Consider the following 12,269-nt stretch of genomic DNA (forward strand, 5'->3'; position numbering starts at 1 on the left):
GGTTTCCTGGGAAGAAATGGGCAAGGCAGCATCAGCAGGACAGGCAGGTACAGGAGTGCCTAGTCTGAATAATGGATATAGGCACAACCCTAGTTGCTTGTGCCTGGCCCTGGTGTGATTCGAGCAGAGGGACAGTGGCCCAACCTGGCAGAGGTCAGTAAAGGAGGGAGGTGGCAGGGATGGGCTCTGGATTCATGAAGATGTGAAGTGCATTCCTAGGGGAGTCGTTTGCTATTGTAGGAATTAGCCAGCCTGGGAGGGTCGGTTTCTCCATGATCAGCAACACCTTAAGATGCCAGATTAGCAAGAGTACAGAAAATTAAAAAATAAAAATAAAAGGTTAATATGGCATATCTCTAACTTTTAAGCTAAATGATGTATTCAGGCTGGGCACAGTGGCTCACGCTTGTGGTCCCAACACTTTGGGAGGCCGGGGCGGGCAGACCGCTTAAGGCCAGGAGTTGGAGAGCAGCCTGGCCAACATGGCGAAGCCCCGTCTCTACTCAAATACAAAAATTAGCCGAGCATGATGGCACACACCTGTAATCCCAGCTACTCGGGAGGCTGAGGCAGGACAATTGCTTGAACCCAGGAGGCAGAGGTAGAGGTGAGCCGAGACCACGCCACTGTACTCCAGCCTGGGTGACAGAGCAAGACTCCATCTCTAAGCATAAATCAGAGTAAATAAACAATGTATCCAGAACAATAGTACATACATAATGGCTTGTTCTTTTTAATAACTTCGTCATATCCCATAATTTGGACGTTCCGCATTTGAATGTGATTCCCATGAAGAGACAGTTTTGTCTCCTTTTATCCAGACTCAGAGTAGATGCTCAAAAATATCTGTCAAATGAACAAACAAATGGCCCACGATAGACTCAACCATTGCCTTATCAACAGATATTCAGATTGTTATTTATTATTATTTCAGACAACACTTCAATAAACCTATCTGTATCTATAGTTGTCACTCAGTATCCATGGAGGGTTGGTTCTACAATGCCCCAAGTCAGATACGAAATTCCCTGATATAAAATGGCATAGTATTTCCATAGAACCTACACACATCCTCTTGTACAGTTTAAATAATCTCCGGACTATTTATAATACCTAATACAATGTAAATGCTACATAATTTACTGTTTTACTGTATTGTTTAGGGAATAACGACAAGAAAAAAATCTGCTTATGTTCAATTCAGACACAGCCACCATTTAAAACACACAAAATTTCCATCTGTGGTTGGTAGAATCCATGGATGCAGAATCCAGGGACGTGGAGGGCCAACCCTACATCTTCATGCATTCGAATTAGTTAGGACTGGGCTTGGAGAGCAAAAGAATGACCCAAATAATTGTGGCTTAGCCAAGATAGATTTTTAAAATATTTGCATTCATTTATTTTTATTTCAATAGTTTTAGGAGTACAAGTGGTTTTTGGTTACACGGATGAACTGTGTAGTGGTGAAATCTGGGTTTTTAGTGCACCCATCCCTGGAATACTGTACATTGTCCCCAGCAGGTGATTCCTTATTCCTCACCCCCTCCCACCCTCCCCCCTTCTCTGTCCCCAGTGTCCGTCATACCACTCTGTATGCCTTTGCGTACCCATAGCTTAGCTCCCACTTACAAGTGAAAACATCTGGTACTTCGTTTTCCATTTCTGAGTTACTTCACTTAGGATAATGGCCTCCAGTTCCATCCAAAGTGCTGCAAAAGACATGATTTCTCTCTTTTTTATGGCTGGGTAGTATTCCATGGTATACATATACCACATTTTCTATATTCATTCATTGGTCAGTGGGTACCTGGGTTGGTTTGATATCGTTGCAATTGTGAATTGTGCTGCAATAAACATAAGTATGCAAGTTTCTTTTGATACAATGACTTATTTTCCTTTGGGTTGATGCCCAGTAGTAGGATTGCTGGACTGAATGGCAGGTTGGTCTACTTTTAGTTCCTTGATAAATCTCCATACCATTTTCCATAGAGGTTGTACTAATTTACATCCCCACCAATAGTGTATAAGTGTTCCCTTTTCACCACATCTGTGCCAAATTCTTTCTTCAAAAAATTTTTAATACGGGCCATTCTGACTGGGGTAAAATGGTATTTCACTGTGGTTTTCATTTGCATTTCCCTGATGATTGGTGATGTTGACCATTTTTTTCACATGTTTGTTACCAAGATAGATATTTCACTGTCTTATGTTCAAGAAGTCTGGAGGAGGTCAGGTCAGGACTGGTCTGGAGCTCCCTGGATTCGGTGCTCAGGCTCCTGCTACCTTGCTGTCTCTGTCCTTCACAGCTTCCACTCCCGAGAATCCTGCATGGCCCGTCTTGCTCCCAGAGCTCCAGCCAGCAGCCTGTATTACAGGAGGAAGAAAGAAACAAGTCCCAGAGAGCGTTACTCATCCTTTTAGAGGTTACTTCCTGGAAGCTGCTACTTCTGTGTATATTGTATTGCCAGAACTACAGTGCAAGATCAAACCTAACTATAAGGTGTGATGGGAAACATCATTATTCCAGGTGACCATGTGCCCAACTCAGCATCACAGGCTCTGTTACTGAGGAAGGCAGGGTGGATGGATATCAGAAAACAACTTGCTCTTATTTCTGTCAGATAAATTTCCAGAAGTAAAATTGCTATGTTGAAAGGTACATGCATTTAAACATTTTTAATAAACACTGATAGATACTTTCAACAAAGGCTTCAGTAATTCAATCCCAGCAACAGTGAATGAGAGGATCTATTTCCTTACTCACTAACATGGATGCGGGCAAGATTCTTTTTTTTTTTTTTTTTTTGGCAGGAGGGGAACGGGTGGCGGGGGACGGAGTTCTTGCTCTGTTGCCCAGGCTGGAGTGTGGTGGCTCAACCTTAGCTCGCTGCAACTGCCTCCCAGGTTTGAGCAATTCTCCTGTCTCAGCCTCCTGAGTAGCTGGGATTACAGGTGCTTGCCACCACACCCGGCTAATTTTTGTATTTTTTTAGTAGAGATGGAGTTTCACCATGTTGGCTAGGCTGTTCTCAAACTCTTGACCTCAGGTGATCCACCCGCCTTGTCCTCCCTAAGTGCTGGGATTACAAGTGTGAGCCACCATGCCCGGCTGAGATGCGGGCAAAACTTTTTTCTTTTTTTAGATGGAGTCTGGCTCTGTTGCCCAGGCTGGAGCACAGTGGCACGATCTCCCCTCACTGCAAGCTCTGCCTCCTGGGTTCACGCCATTCTCCTGCCTCAGCCTCCCGAGTAGCTGGGACTACAGGTGGCCGCCACCATGCCCTCATTTTTTGTATTTTTATTAGAGACGGGGTTTCACTGTGTTAGCCAGGATGGTCTCGATCTCCTGACCTCGTGCTCCGCCCGCCTTGGCCTCCCAAAGTGCTGGGATTACAGGTGTAATCCAGGTGTGAGCCACCGCGCCCAGACTGCGGGCAAAACTTTTAAAGACTGATAATCTGATAAGCAAAAGAAGCTATCCCACTGTCGTTTTGGTTTGTATTTACATGATTACTAGTAAAGCTTAACCTCTTTTCACATACTTGCCGTTTTCTAGTACTCTTCTATGAACTGCCTTTTTTTTTTTTTTTTTGACAGGGTCTCACTCTGTCACCCAGGCAGGAATGCAGTGGCATGATCTTGGCTCACTGCAACCTCTGCCTCCCGGGTTCAAGCGATTCTCCTGCATCAGCCTCCCAAGTAGCTGGGACTACAGACGTGCACCACCACGCCTGGCTAATTTTTGTATTTTTAGTAGAGACAGGGTTTCATCTTGTTGGCCAGGCTGGTCTCGAACTCCTGACCCTGGGTGATCTGCCCCTCCTCGGACTCCCAAAGTGCTAGGATTAAGGGCGTGAGCCACTGCGCTGAGCCAAAACACAGTTTTAAAATCCTTGCTATACAGAATGTCAATGAGGAATCCTTTGGTTGCAAGTGGCAGAAATCCCCCGCAAACTAGCTTTGACAAAAAAGGGGTTCATTGGTGTGAGAAAGAAAAGTAACTCAAAGTGGCTGGGCGTGGTGGCTCACACCTGTAATCCCAGCACTTTGGGTGGCCAAGGCAGGCGGATTACAAGGTCAGGAGATCAAGGCCATCCTGGCGAACACGGGGAATCCCAGTCTCTACTAAAACCACAAAAAATTAGCCGGGCGTGTAGGCGGGGCCTGTAGTCCCAGCTACTCAGGAGGCCGAGGCAGGAGAATGGAGTGAACCCGGGAGGTGGAGCTTGCAGTGAGCCGAGACTGCGCCATTGTATTCCAGCCTGGGTGACAGAGCGAGACTCCGTCTCAAAAAGAAATAAATAAATAAAAGAAAAGTAACTCAAAGCAATCCTACGCAGAAGATGCAAAATGTATCAGGCCCAGAGACACAAGAGTATGAGACTTCAGTCGTGCCCCCTGCCATGCCCCGGGGCCCTCGTTTAAAGGCATTTTGTCCTTTTTCTTCCTTGTAGTTTCCAGACTAGCTGATAAATGGCCTAAAATGTTATTACAGATTAAAGGTGAGGTGGCTCATGCCTGTAATCCCAGCACTTCGGGAGGCCAAGGCCGCCAGATCACTTGAGGTCAGGCGTTAAAACCACCCTCCTGGCCAACATGGTGAAACCCCGTCTCTACTAAAAATACAAAAATTAGCTGGAAGTGGTGGTGCACACCTATAATCCCAGCTGCTCAGGAGGCTGAGGCCGGAGAATTGCTTGAACCCGTGACGGGATTTCCGTGGTTCCAGTGAGCCTAGATTGTGCCACTGAACTCCAGCCTGGGTGACAGAGGGGACTCTGTCTCAAAAAAAAAAAAAAAAAGTTATTACAAGTTATATAATGTGACCCTCACCCATCATCTTTTTCCTAGAATTCGTGATACAAAGAACAATGTGTAGTGAATCAGTAGCTTATTTTCATGTTAATTTAATGAACCAATGTAAGAACTGCCCCTTCTTTTTCTCTTTAAAAACTTACTGGCAACTGGCTGGGCGCGGTGGCTCACGCCTGTAATCCCAGCACTTTGGGAGGCCGAGGCAGGTGGATCACGAGGTCAGGAGTGGTCATAAGACCAGCCTGGCCAAGATGGTGAAACCTCATCTCTACTAAAAACACAAAAAATTAGCTGGGCCTGGTGGCACGTGCCTGTAATCCCAGCTACTCCGGAGGCTGAGGCAGAGAATTGCTTAAACCTGGTGGGGCGGAGGTCCCAGTGAGCTGAGATCGCGCCGCTGCACTCCAGCCTGGGCGACAGAGCGAGACTCCATCTCAAAAAAAGAAAAACAAAACAAAACTTACTGGCAACTGCTGCTAATTGAGCACACATTCAAGACAACTGCAATCTGTCTCCCAGGTTGCAGTCCTCAAATTTGGCGCAAATAAACTCTCTGCTTATATTAATTCTGCCTCAGTTTCTTTCTCTAGGTCAATAGGGTCATTGATGACACTATCTACAACAGTGCTGCCCTAATGTGTTTCTTTTTTTCTGGGACGGAGGTTTGCTCTTGTCACGCAGGCTGGAGCGCAGTGGCGGGATCTCGCGTCACTGCAACTTCTGCCTCCTGGTTCAAGCGATTCTCCCTGCCTCAGCCTCCCGAGTAACTGGGATTACAGGAGTCTGCCACCACGCCTGGCTAACTTTTGTATTTTTAGGAGAGACAGGGTTTCGCCATGTTGGCCAGGCTGGTCTCGAACCGCTGTCCTCAGATGATCCACCTGTCTTGGCCTCCCAAAGTGCTGGGATTACAGGTATGAGCCACTGTGTCCGGCCCCTAATGTGTTTCTAATTCTGTTCCTTTCTCTTTAATAGAACGTATCACTATAAGAATGATCTATAGGTCTACATATCCATCCATGCGTGCATCCACCCATCCATGTACCCCATCCATCCACCCACCCACCTATCACTATGTCTTGATGTTTTCTTCACCAGAGCTTCACAAGGACCGAGACTTGTCCACTGCTGAATCCCGGTGCCTGCACAGAGCAGATGCTGACACCTGACCCTCGCGCTCTCCATTTCTGGGTTCTGTAGCTGCCTGCTCCTTCACGATTGCATTCCATGCTCTGCATTCTGTGCCTCCAAAGGATACACACATTCTTTTCTCAGTTGCTCCAGCAAAAGTCTCACAATTGACTTTCACTGACCAGGCCTGGGTGATGTGTCCCCCGGATCTAGTGATTGGGGCCAGCCCCATACAGACCACAGGGACTGCGAGAGGGAGAAGAGCAGAATCCTGGGAAAATCAGGGAACTGTTATCAGACGAAGGAGGACAACAACACAGATTCATTCTTTGGTCAGGCTGCTTCAACCATTTAGGAAGAGGTCAAGGAAATGTATAGACACAGACACACTGAGGGCTGTAAGAATTCACATGTGACAGACGTTACAGTGAAACAAACAGGAGAAAAACGCAACCACTCGGGCCGCATCCTTCACCAACGATTTCTTCTTTCGCAAATGTTCTAGTGTTTTTCTTTCTCACTGCGATCTCCTAAGTCCAGCTCTTGTCAATACACATCCCTTAATCGAATAGAAATGGTTTATTATTAACAGTAGCAGTATTTATCAAACATCCACAAAATGCTAGGCAAGATGCTAAGATATGCATAAGGATTATCTCATTTTTAAATTTATTTTTTATTTTTATTTTGAGACAGGGTCTCACTCTGTCGCCCAGGCTGGAGTACAGTGGTGCAATCAAGGTGCACTGCAGCCTCAACCTCCTGGGCTCAAGCGATCCTCTCACCTCAGCCTCTCGAGTAGCTGGGACTACAGGCGTATGCCACAATGCCTGGCTAGTTTTTGGATTATCTCATTTTATCCTCACAACAATCCTAAGAGGTAGTCACCACTGTTGTCCCATTTTACAGATGAAGCAAGCAAGGCTCAGAAAGGCTCAACTCCCTTGAGGTCAAACAGCTGGCACGCTGAGAAGGAGACCCTCGTAAGCTTGGAAGCTTTTCTGCATGGGCAGGGCAGAGCAGGCAGAGCAGGACGGGCTGGACTGTGGGACAGCAGAGAGAAGGAACTCTTAAGACACAGGGCTGGGTAGGGTCTGCACCAAGAAGGATGGCTTTCTCAGTCCCCCAGGAGCAGGGGTTTCCTGGCCTCAGTGAGCTCAGGGCCTGGTCAGCAGACTCGAATGCAATCCCTTAGGAATGCCCAGCGTCCCCCACTGCCTCTCTCCTCCCTTCCGAATCCAGAACTGTGAGAACGAGCAGGAGAAACGGACTGAGCCCCAGGCCTACGCTGTGGAGTGGCTGCCAGGGTGTGATTTCCTCTGCACCGCTTGGGCCTCTGGCACTTCCTGCCAGGCAGGAGATTTCGTGAGACTTCAAAGGCGGCGCACAAAAGGAGTGTTAAGCAGATTGAGCACTAATAAAGAACTAACGCCTAGAACATTCACAGCTTCTCTGTGATTCCTGAGAGTGGCGAAAGCACAAAGAAGGAATGAGAGTCTCTCGCTAACCTTGGGAGAAGCTGAAACATCCAGGAGCAGATTCTAGACGCAGTAATGTGACAGAGTTCACAAACAGTTTATATTCACATTCGAAGCCACCGACGCCCACGCTCAGCCGCATTGAGGTATCACCATACCCAGAGAAAAATGGCCTCCTGTGGAAAAAGCTAAAAAGTAATATCATGCATATTATTCTGGAACAAAATAAGTAGAATAATATACCTTATATTTCTAGAGTGCTTTTACTGTTTAAGGATTTTAATACAAGAGCAGCCAACATTATCTTGTTGCTTTCTCACATTTCCTTTACAAAAATTTCCTTTAGTATGTTCAAAAGCACCTTCTTGCTTCCAGAAAGTCATAAGAATAAAATTGCATTTCTCTCTCTCGCTCTCTTTTTTTTCTTTTTTTTTTTTTTTTTTTTTTTTTTTTTGAGACAGCTCTGTTGCCCAGGCTGGAGTGCAATGGCGCCATCTCAGCTTACTGCAACTTTCAACTCCTGGGTTTAAGTGAGTCTCATGCCTCAGCCTCCCGAGTAGCTGGGATTACAGGCACCCACCACTGCACCTGGCTAATTTTTGTGTGTGTATATATATGTATATATGTAAAAAATATATGTATATTTTTAGTAGAGATGGGGTTTCACTATGTTGACCAGGCTGGTCTTGAACTGCTGACGTAGGTGACATGCCCGCCTTGGTCTCCCAAAGTGCTGTGATTATAGGCATGAGTCACTGCGCCGGCCGAAATTGTATTTTTAAATGTAAAAGCCCCTAGAAGGAAGGAGACTAAATACAGTTCCCAGGCTCCATGCATCTCTCCCCACAGTCCTACATGGGTCTCCATGCTGAAACCTCAGGGTGAGGGGGAGGGCAGGGGAGGGAGTCACACATCAGTGGCCAGTGTGGCTCTGAAGGAGGTGCTGCTATGTGGTTAAGACTCTTCACATTGTGGTATGTACAGTCTCGTGTTGTTTTCTTCTTGCCTTTTCAAGCATTGTGAATTCCCCAAATGAGTTTAACTGTAAATCAGCTTGGATCCTGGATCCTTTCTTTGTAACTGACTAGGGGACTTCAAGTGGTAGCCTTGACTAGCCTTTTCTCTTCTGGAGACCAGAGCTCGTAGAAACAGTACTGACCTGGAAATTGTGTTAGTCACCGCTAAATGGCCTCTCTGAGCCTCGATTTCCTCATCTTTCCTAAATTTCCTAAAATTGAGGAAACAGCTTCAGTTACCCCTAAGGAACCTGCCTATAAAAGAATTCCATGAATCCATGATAAGACAGCAGCCCCCCACTTTTTTGGCACCAGGAACTGGTTTCATGGAAGACAGTTTTTCCATGGATGGGGATGGGGGGTAGTTTGGGGATGATTCAAGTGCATCACAGTTGTGCACTTTATTTCTATTATTATTACATTGTTATATATAATAATCACACACTCACCACAATTAGAATCAGTGAGAGCCCTGAGCTTGTTTTCTACAACTAGATGGTCCCATCTGGGGGTGATGGGAGACAGGGACAGATCATCAGGCATTAGATTCTCATAAGGAGCACACACCCCAGATCCCTCACACCCCAGATCCCGCACACCCCAGATCCCACACACCCCAGATCCCTCACACCCCAGATCCCACACACCCCAGATCCCACACACCCCAGATCCCTCACACCCTAGATCCCTCACACCCCAGATCCCACACACCCTAGATCCCTCACATGCACAGTTCACAGTAGGGTTCTCACTCCTATGAGAATCTAATGCCACTGATATGACAGGAGGTGGAGCTCAGGTGGTCACGCGAGCAGTGGGGAATGGCTGCAAAGACAGATGAAGCTTTGCTCACTTGCCAGCTGCTCACCACCTGCTGTGTGGCCCGGGATGGTGGGCGGACCCCTGTTATAAAAGAATTGAAGTGTTTAGAATTGGGTAATTCGATTTGAATTACTTTCCAGTTTTTTCTAATAGTTCTTCCCTCCATCCCCCAATGGGTATATGACATCTCCTCTCTCTGAACCAGTAACTCAAGCATATACGAGCTCTGTCTTGAAAGACAACCAGTGGTGATGCTAAGTCCACATGCTATGACCAGAGCCCCTGAGGCCAGGCCAGCGTCCAGTGAGCCGCGGGACAGTCCACACACACCAAGCTCCTCTCGTGAGTCTAAGCTGAAGCCATCAGCCGCAGTGTCTAACTCTACCTTGCTTACTAAAACGTGCCACCAGAGGCCTTCCCCCATGATAAGAAGTAAATTCACAGCCTTGGGGGTGATATAACCATGTTCTTTTCCCTTCCTTTCTAGTCCTAGTTTCAGGTGGCAGTGATAAAAGGAGTGTTCTCCTCTTAAACGGTAGATCGGAAAAATAAATGAATGTGAATAGACATCCCCCGCTCTCCTCGGTCTGTATCAAAGCCCTGGGGAATCCATTTTTACCACACTGAGTCTCACTGAAGTCAAAAGCGTAAGCTCCTGCATTCATTTCCATGGGACTCGGCATTATGAAAATAATTGGATTGCACTGCACCCTAACACTCCTTTCAGGAAACAGAAAATGTGCCTTTGCTAGTAGGTGTGGTGAAAACTCCTCTGAGTGCTGGTAGGTTTCACCCTGTGTTTTCAGTATTGTCTTGTCAAGAGCAGTTATTATCAAGTCCCAAATGAGCCTGGCAGTACAACCCTCAATGAGGTGTTTAAAACCGCCTTCCCTACTGAGAAAGAAAACACTGCTTTTGTTCCCATTTTTAAAACTAACTGCATAGTATTACCACTATCAATGAGGTGTTTAACATCAAAATTGTCTTCCCTGGTGGGAAGAAAAACACTTACTTTGTTTCCTTTCTTAAAATTAATTGAGGTTTTAAAAAACTTATCCTTATTCAACCAAGAGTTGCATAAAAGGGAGAAGAGACGAAAATGGGATTTTAAAATGTTGTCTTTGGTGGCCCATCCAAGATTGTCAGCACATTCTTCCTGCTTAGGCCACTTGCTGAACACTTTTCTTTGCCTTTGCTTCATTTCTCCCCCATTATATTTTATAACTTTGGCCTCATCGGTGTAGTCCTTGGTAGCGAGCTAATCATGAGATCTTTGCAGGAATGACTACATTGATCCACGTATTGGTTTTTGTGTGTTTGGTTGGTTGGTTTTAAGGTGGAGTCTTGCTCTATCACCCAGGAGTGCAGTGGTGTGATATCGGCTCACCTCTACCTCTGCCTCCCGGGTTCAAGCAATTCTCCTGTCTCAGCCTCCCGAGTAGCTGGGATTACAGGCACATGCCACCACACCCGCTAATTTTTGTATTTTTAGTAGTGACGGGGTTTCACCATATTGGTCAGGCTGGTCTCAAACTCCTGACCTCGTGATCCACTGGCCTTGACCTCCCAACGTGCTGGGATTACAGGAGTGAGCCACCGCTCCCGGCCTGATCCTCATATTCTTTATTAGTTTGCAAATTTTCCACAAGGCTGCTCTACCTATTCTAAAAGATTAAAGAAATTGCTTATGAAAAGTTAAAATCAGCCTGTAGTATTAATATCTAAGGGGGCTTTGGCAGATATGGCTAACGATGCACCCTTCCCTCATTTCCTCAGGGGATTCTAGGGGCGGTTCTAACCTTTAAAACTGTCTCTGCCTCTGCTTGAGGCATAGGAGTTCTATGGTCACTGTCTTTCACAAGATGCAGCAGAATAGAGAAGGCAAGAGAAGCAAAACCCTGACTTTTATGGGCATAATAACAGTAGGTTTCGGAGGACAAACGAAGACCCAGGCTACCTCATATCCAGATAAGAAATTATCCAGTGGAAAGGAAAACTCGAAGGGTGAGGGGGGGAGCTAGGGAATTCGACTGCTGGTATGGTTCCCTGAAGAGAGGCCCCTTGTCCTGCCTACCTGTACCTCCAAGGCCGAATTGTAACGGGGCCGGGGGCGGGAGGTGGGGCAAGAAAGGGAAGCAGAGAGGTGGGGAAGGATGATGGCAACCTTAGAAGGTTTGGGGGATCCATGAGTAAGGTGACAATGCCCATTCCCAGTAGAAGGCAGCGAAGCTGCAAGATCTGGAGCATCCATCCCTTCTCCCTGGCACGGCACGGAGAGTAGACTAGAAATGGCGGCGTCCCATGTGTGGGCAAGTGAACTGAGAGGGCCTCATAGAGAACCTGTGCTCCCCCGCACAGGGCAGTAGGCGACGGAATGTTCACCCGTGCCTGAGAGAGGCAGGAGCACAGCAGGGAGAGTCGCCTGACCTAAAGAGGCGCTGCTCTAGGCATAGGGAGGAAGCAGCAGTGGCCTACGTGGGCCTAAGCCTGGTGGGAAGATGGCTATTTCAGGAGATGCCTGGGAGCACCGCACCTTGTCCCTGACCCTGCCCTTGTGCCTCAACACTGTGTCAGCTCCCTGGAATGGATACTCAAATTCATACAGAAGAAAGTAAAAGCTTGAGGTGACTGAAATTAAGTTTCCACCATTTGGTAGGATGGGACCTTAAGATAGAAGACAGACTGAGGCCGGAAGTGGCAGCTCGCGCCTGTCATCCCTGCACCAGCTTGAGCCTGTCATCCCAGCACTCTGGGAGGCCGAGGCGGGTGGATCACCTGAGGTCGGGAGTTTGACACAAGCCTGGCCAACGTGGTGAAACCCTGTTCACTACTAAAAATACAAAAAATTAGCTGGGCGTGGTGGTGGGCCCTTGTAATCCCAGCTACTAGGGAGGCTGAGGCAGGAGAATTGCTTGAACCCAGGAGGTGGAGGTTGCAGTGAGCGGAGATTGTGACACTGCACTCCAGGCTGGTGAGAGAGCAAGATTCCGTTTCAAAAAAAAAA

Source organism: Chlorocebus sabaeus, chromosome 7 (assembly GCF_047675955.1).
Source record: "Chlorocebus sabaeus isolate Y175 chromosome 7, mChlSab1.0.hap1, whole genome shotgun sequence".
Taxonomy (NCBI): Eukaryota; Metazoa; Chordata; class Mammalia; order Primates; family Cercopithecidae; genus Chlorocebus; species Chlorocebus sabaeus.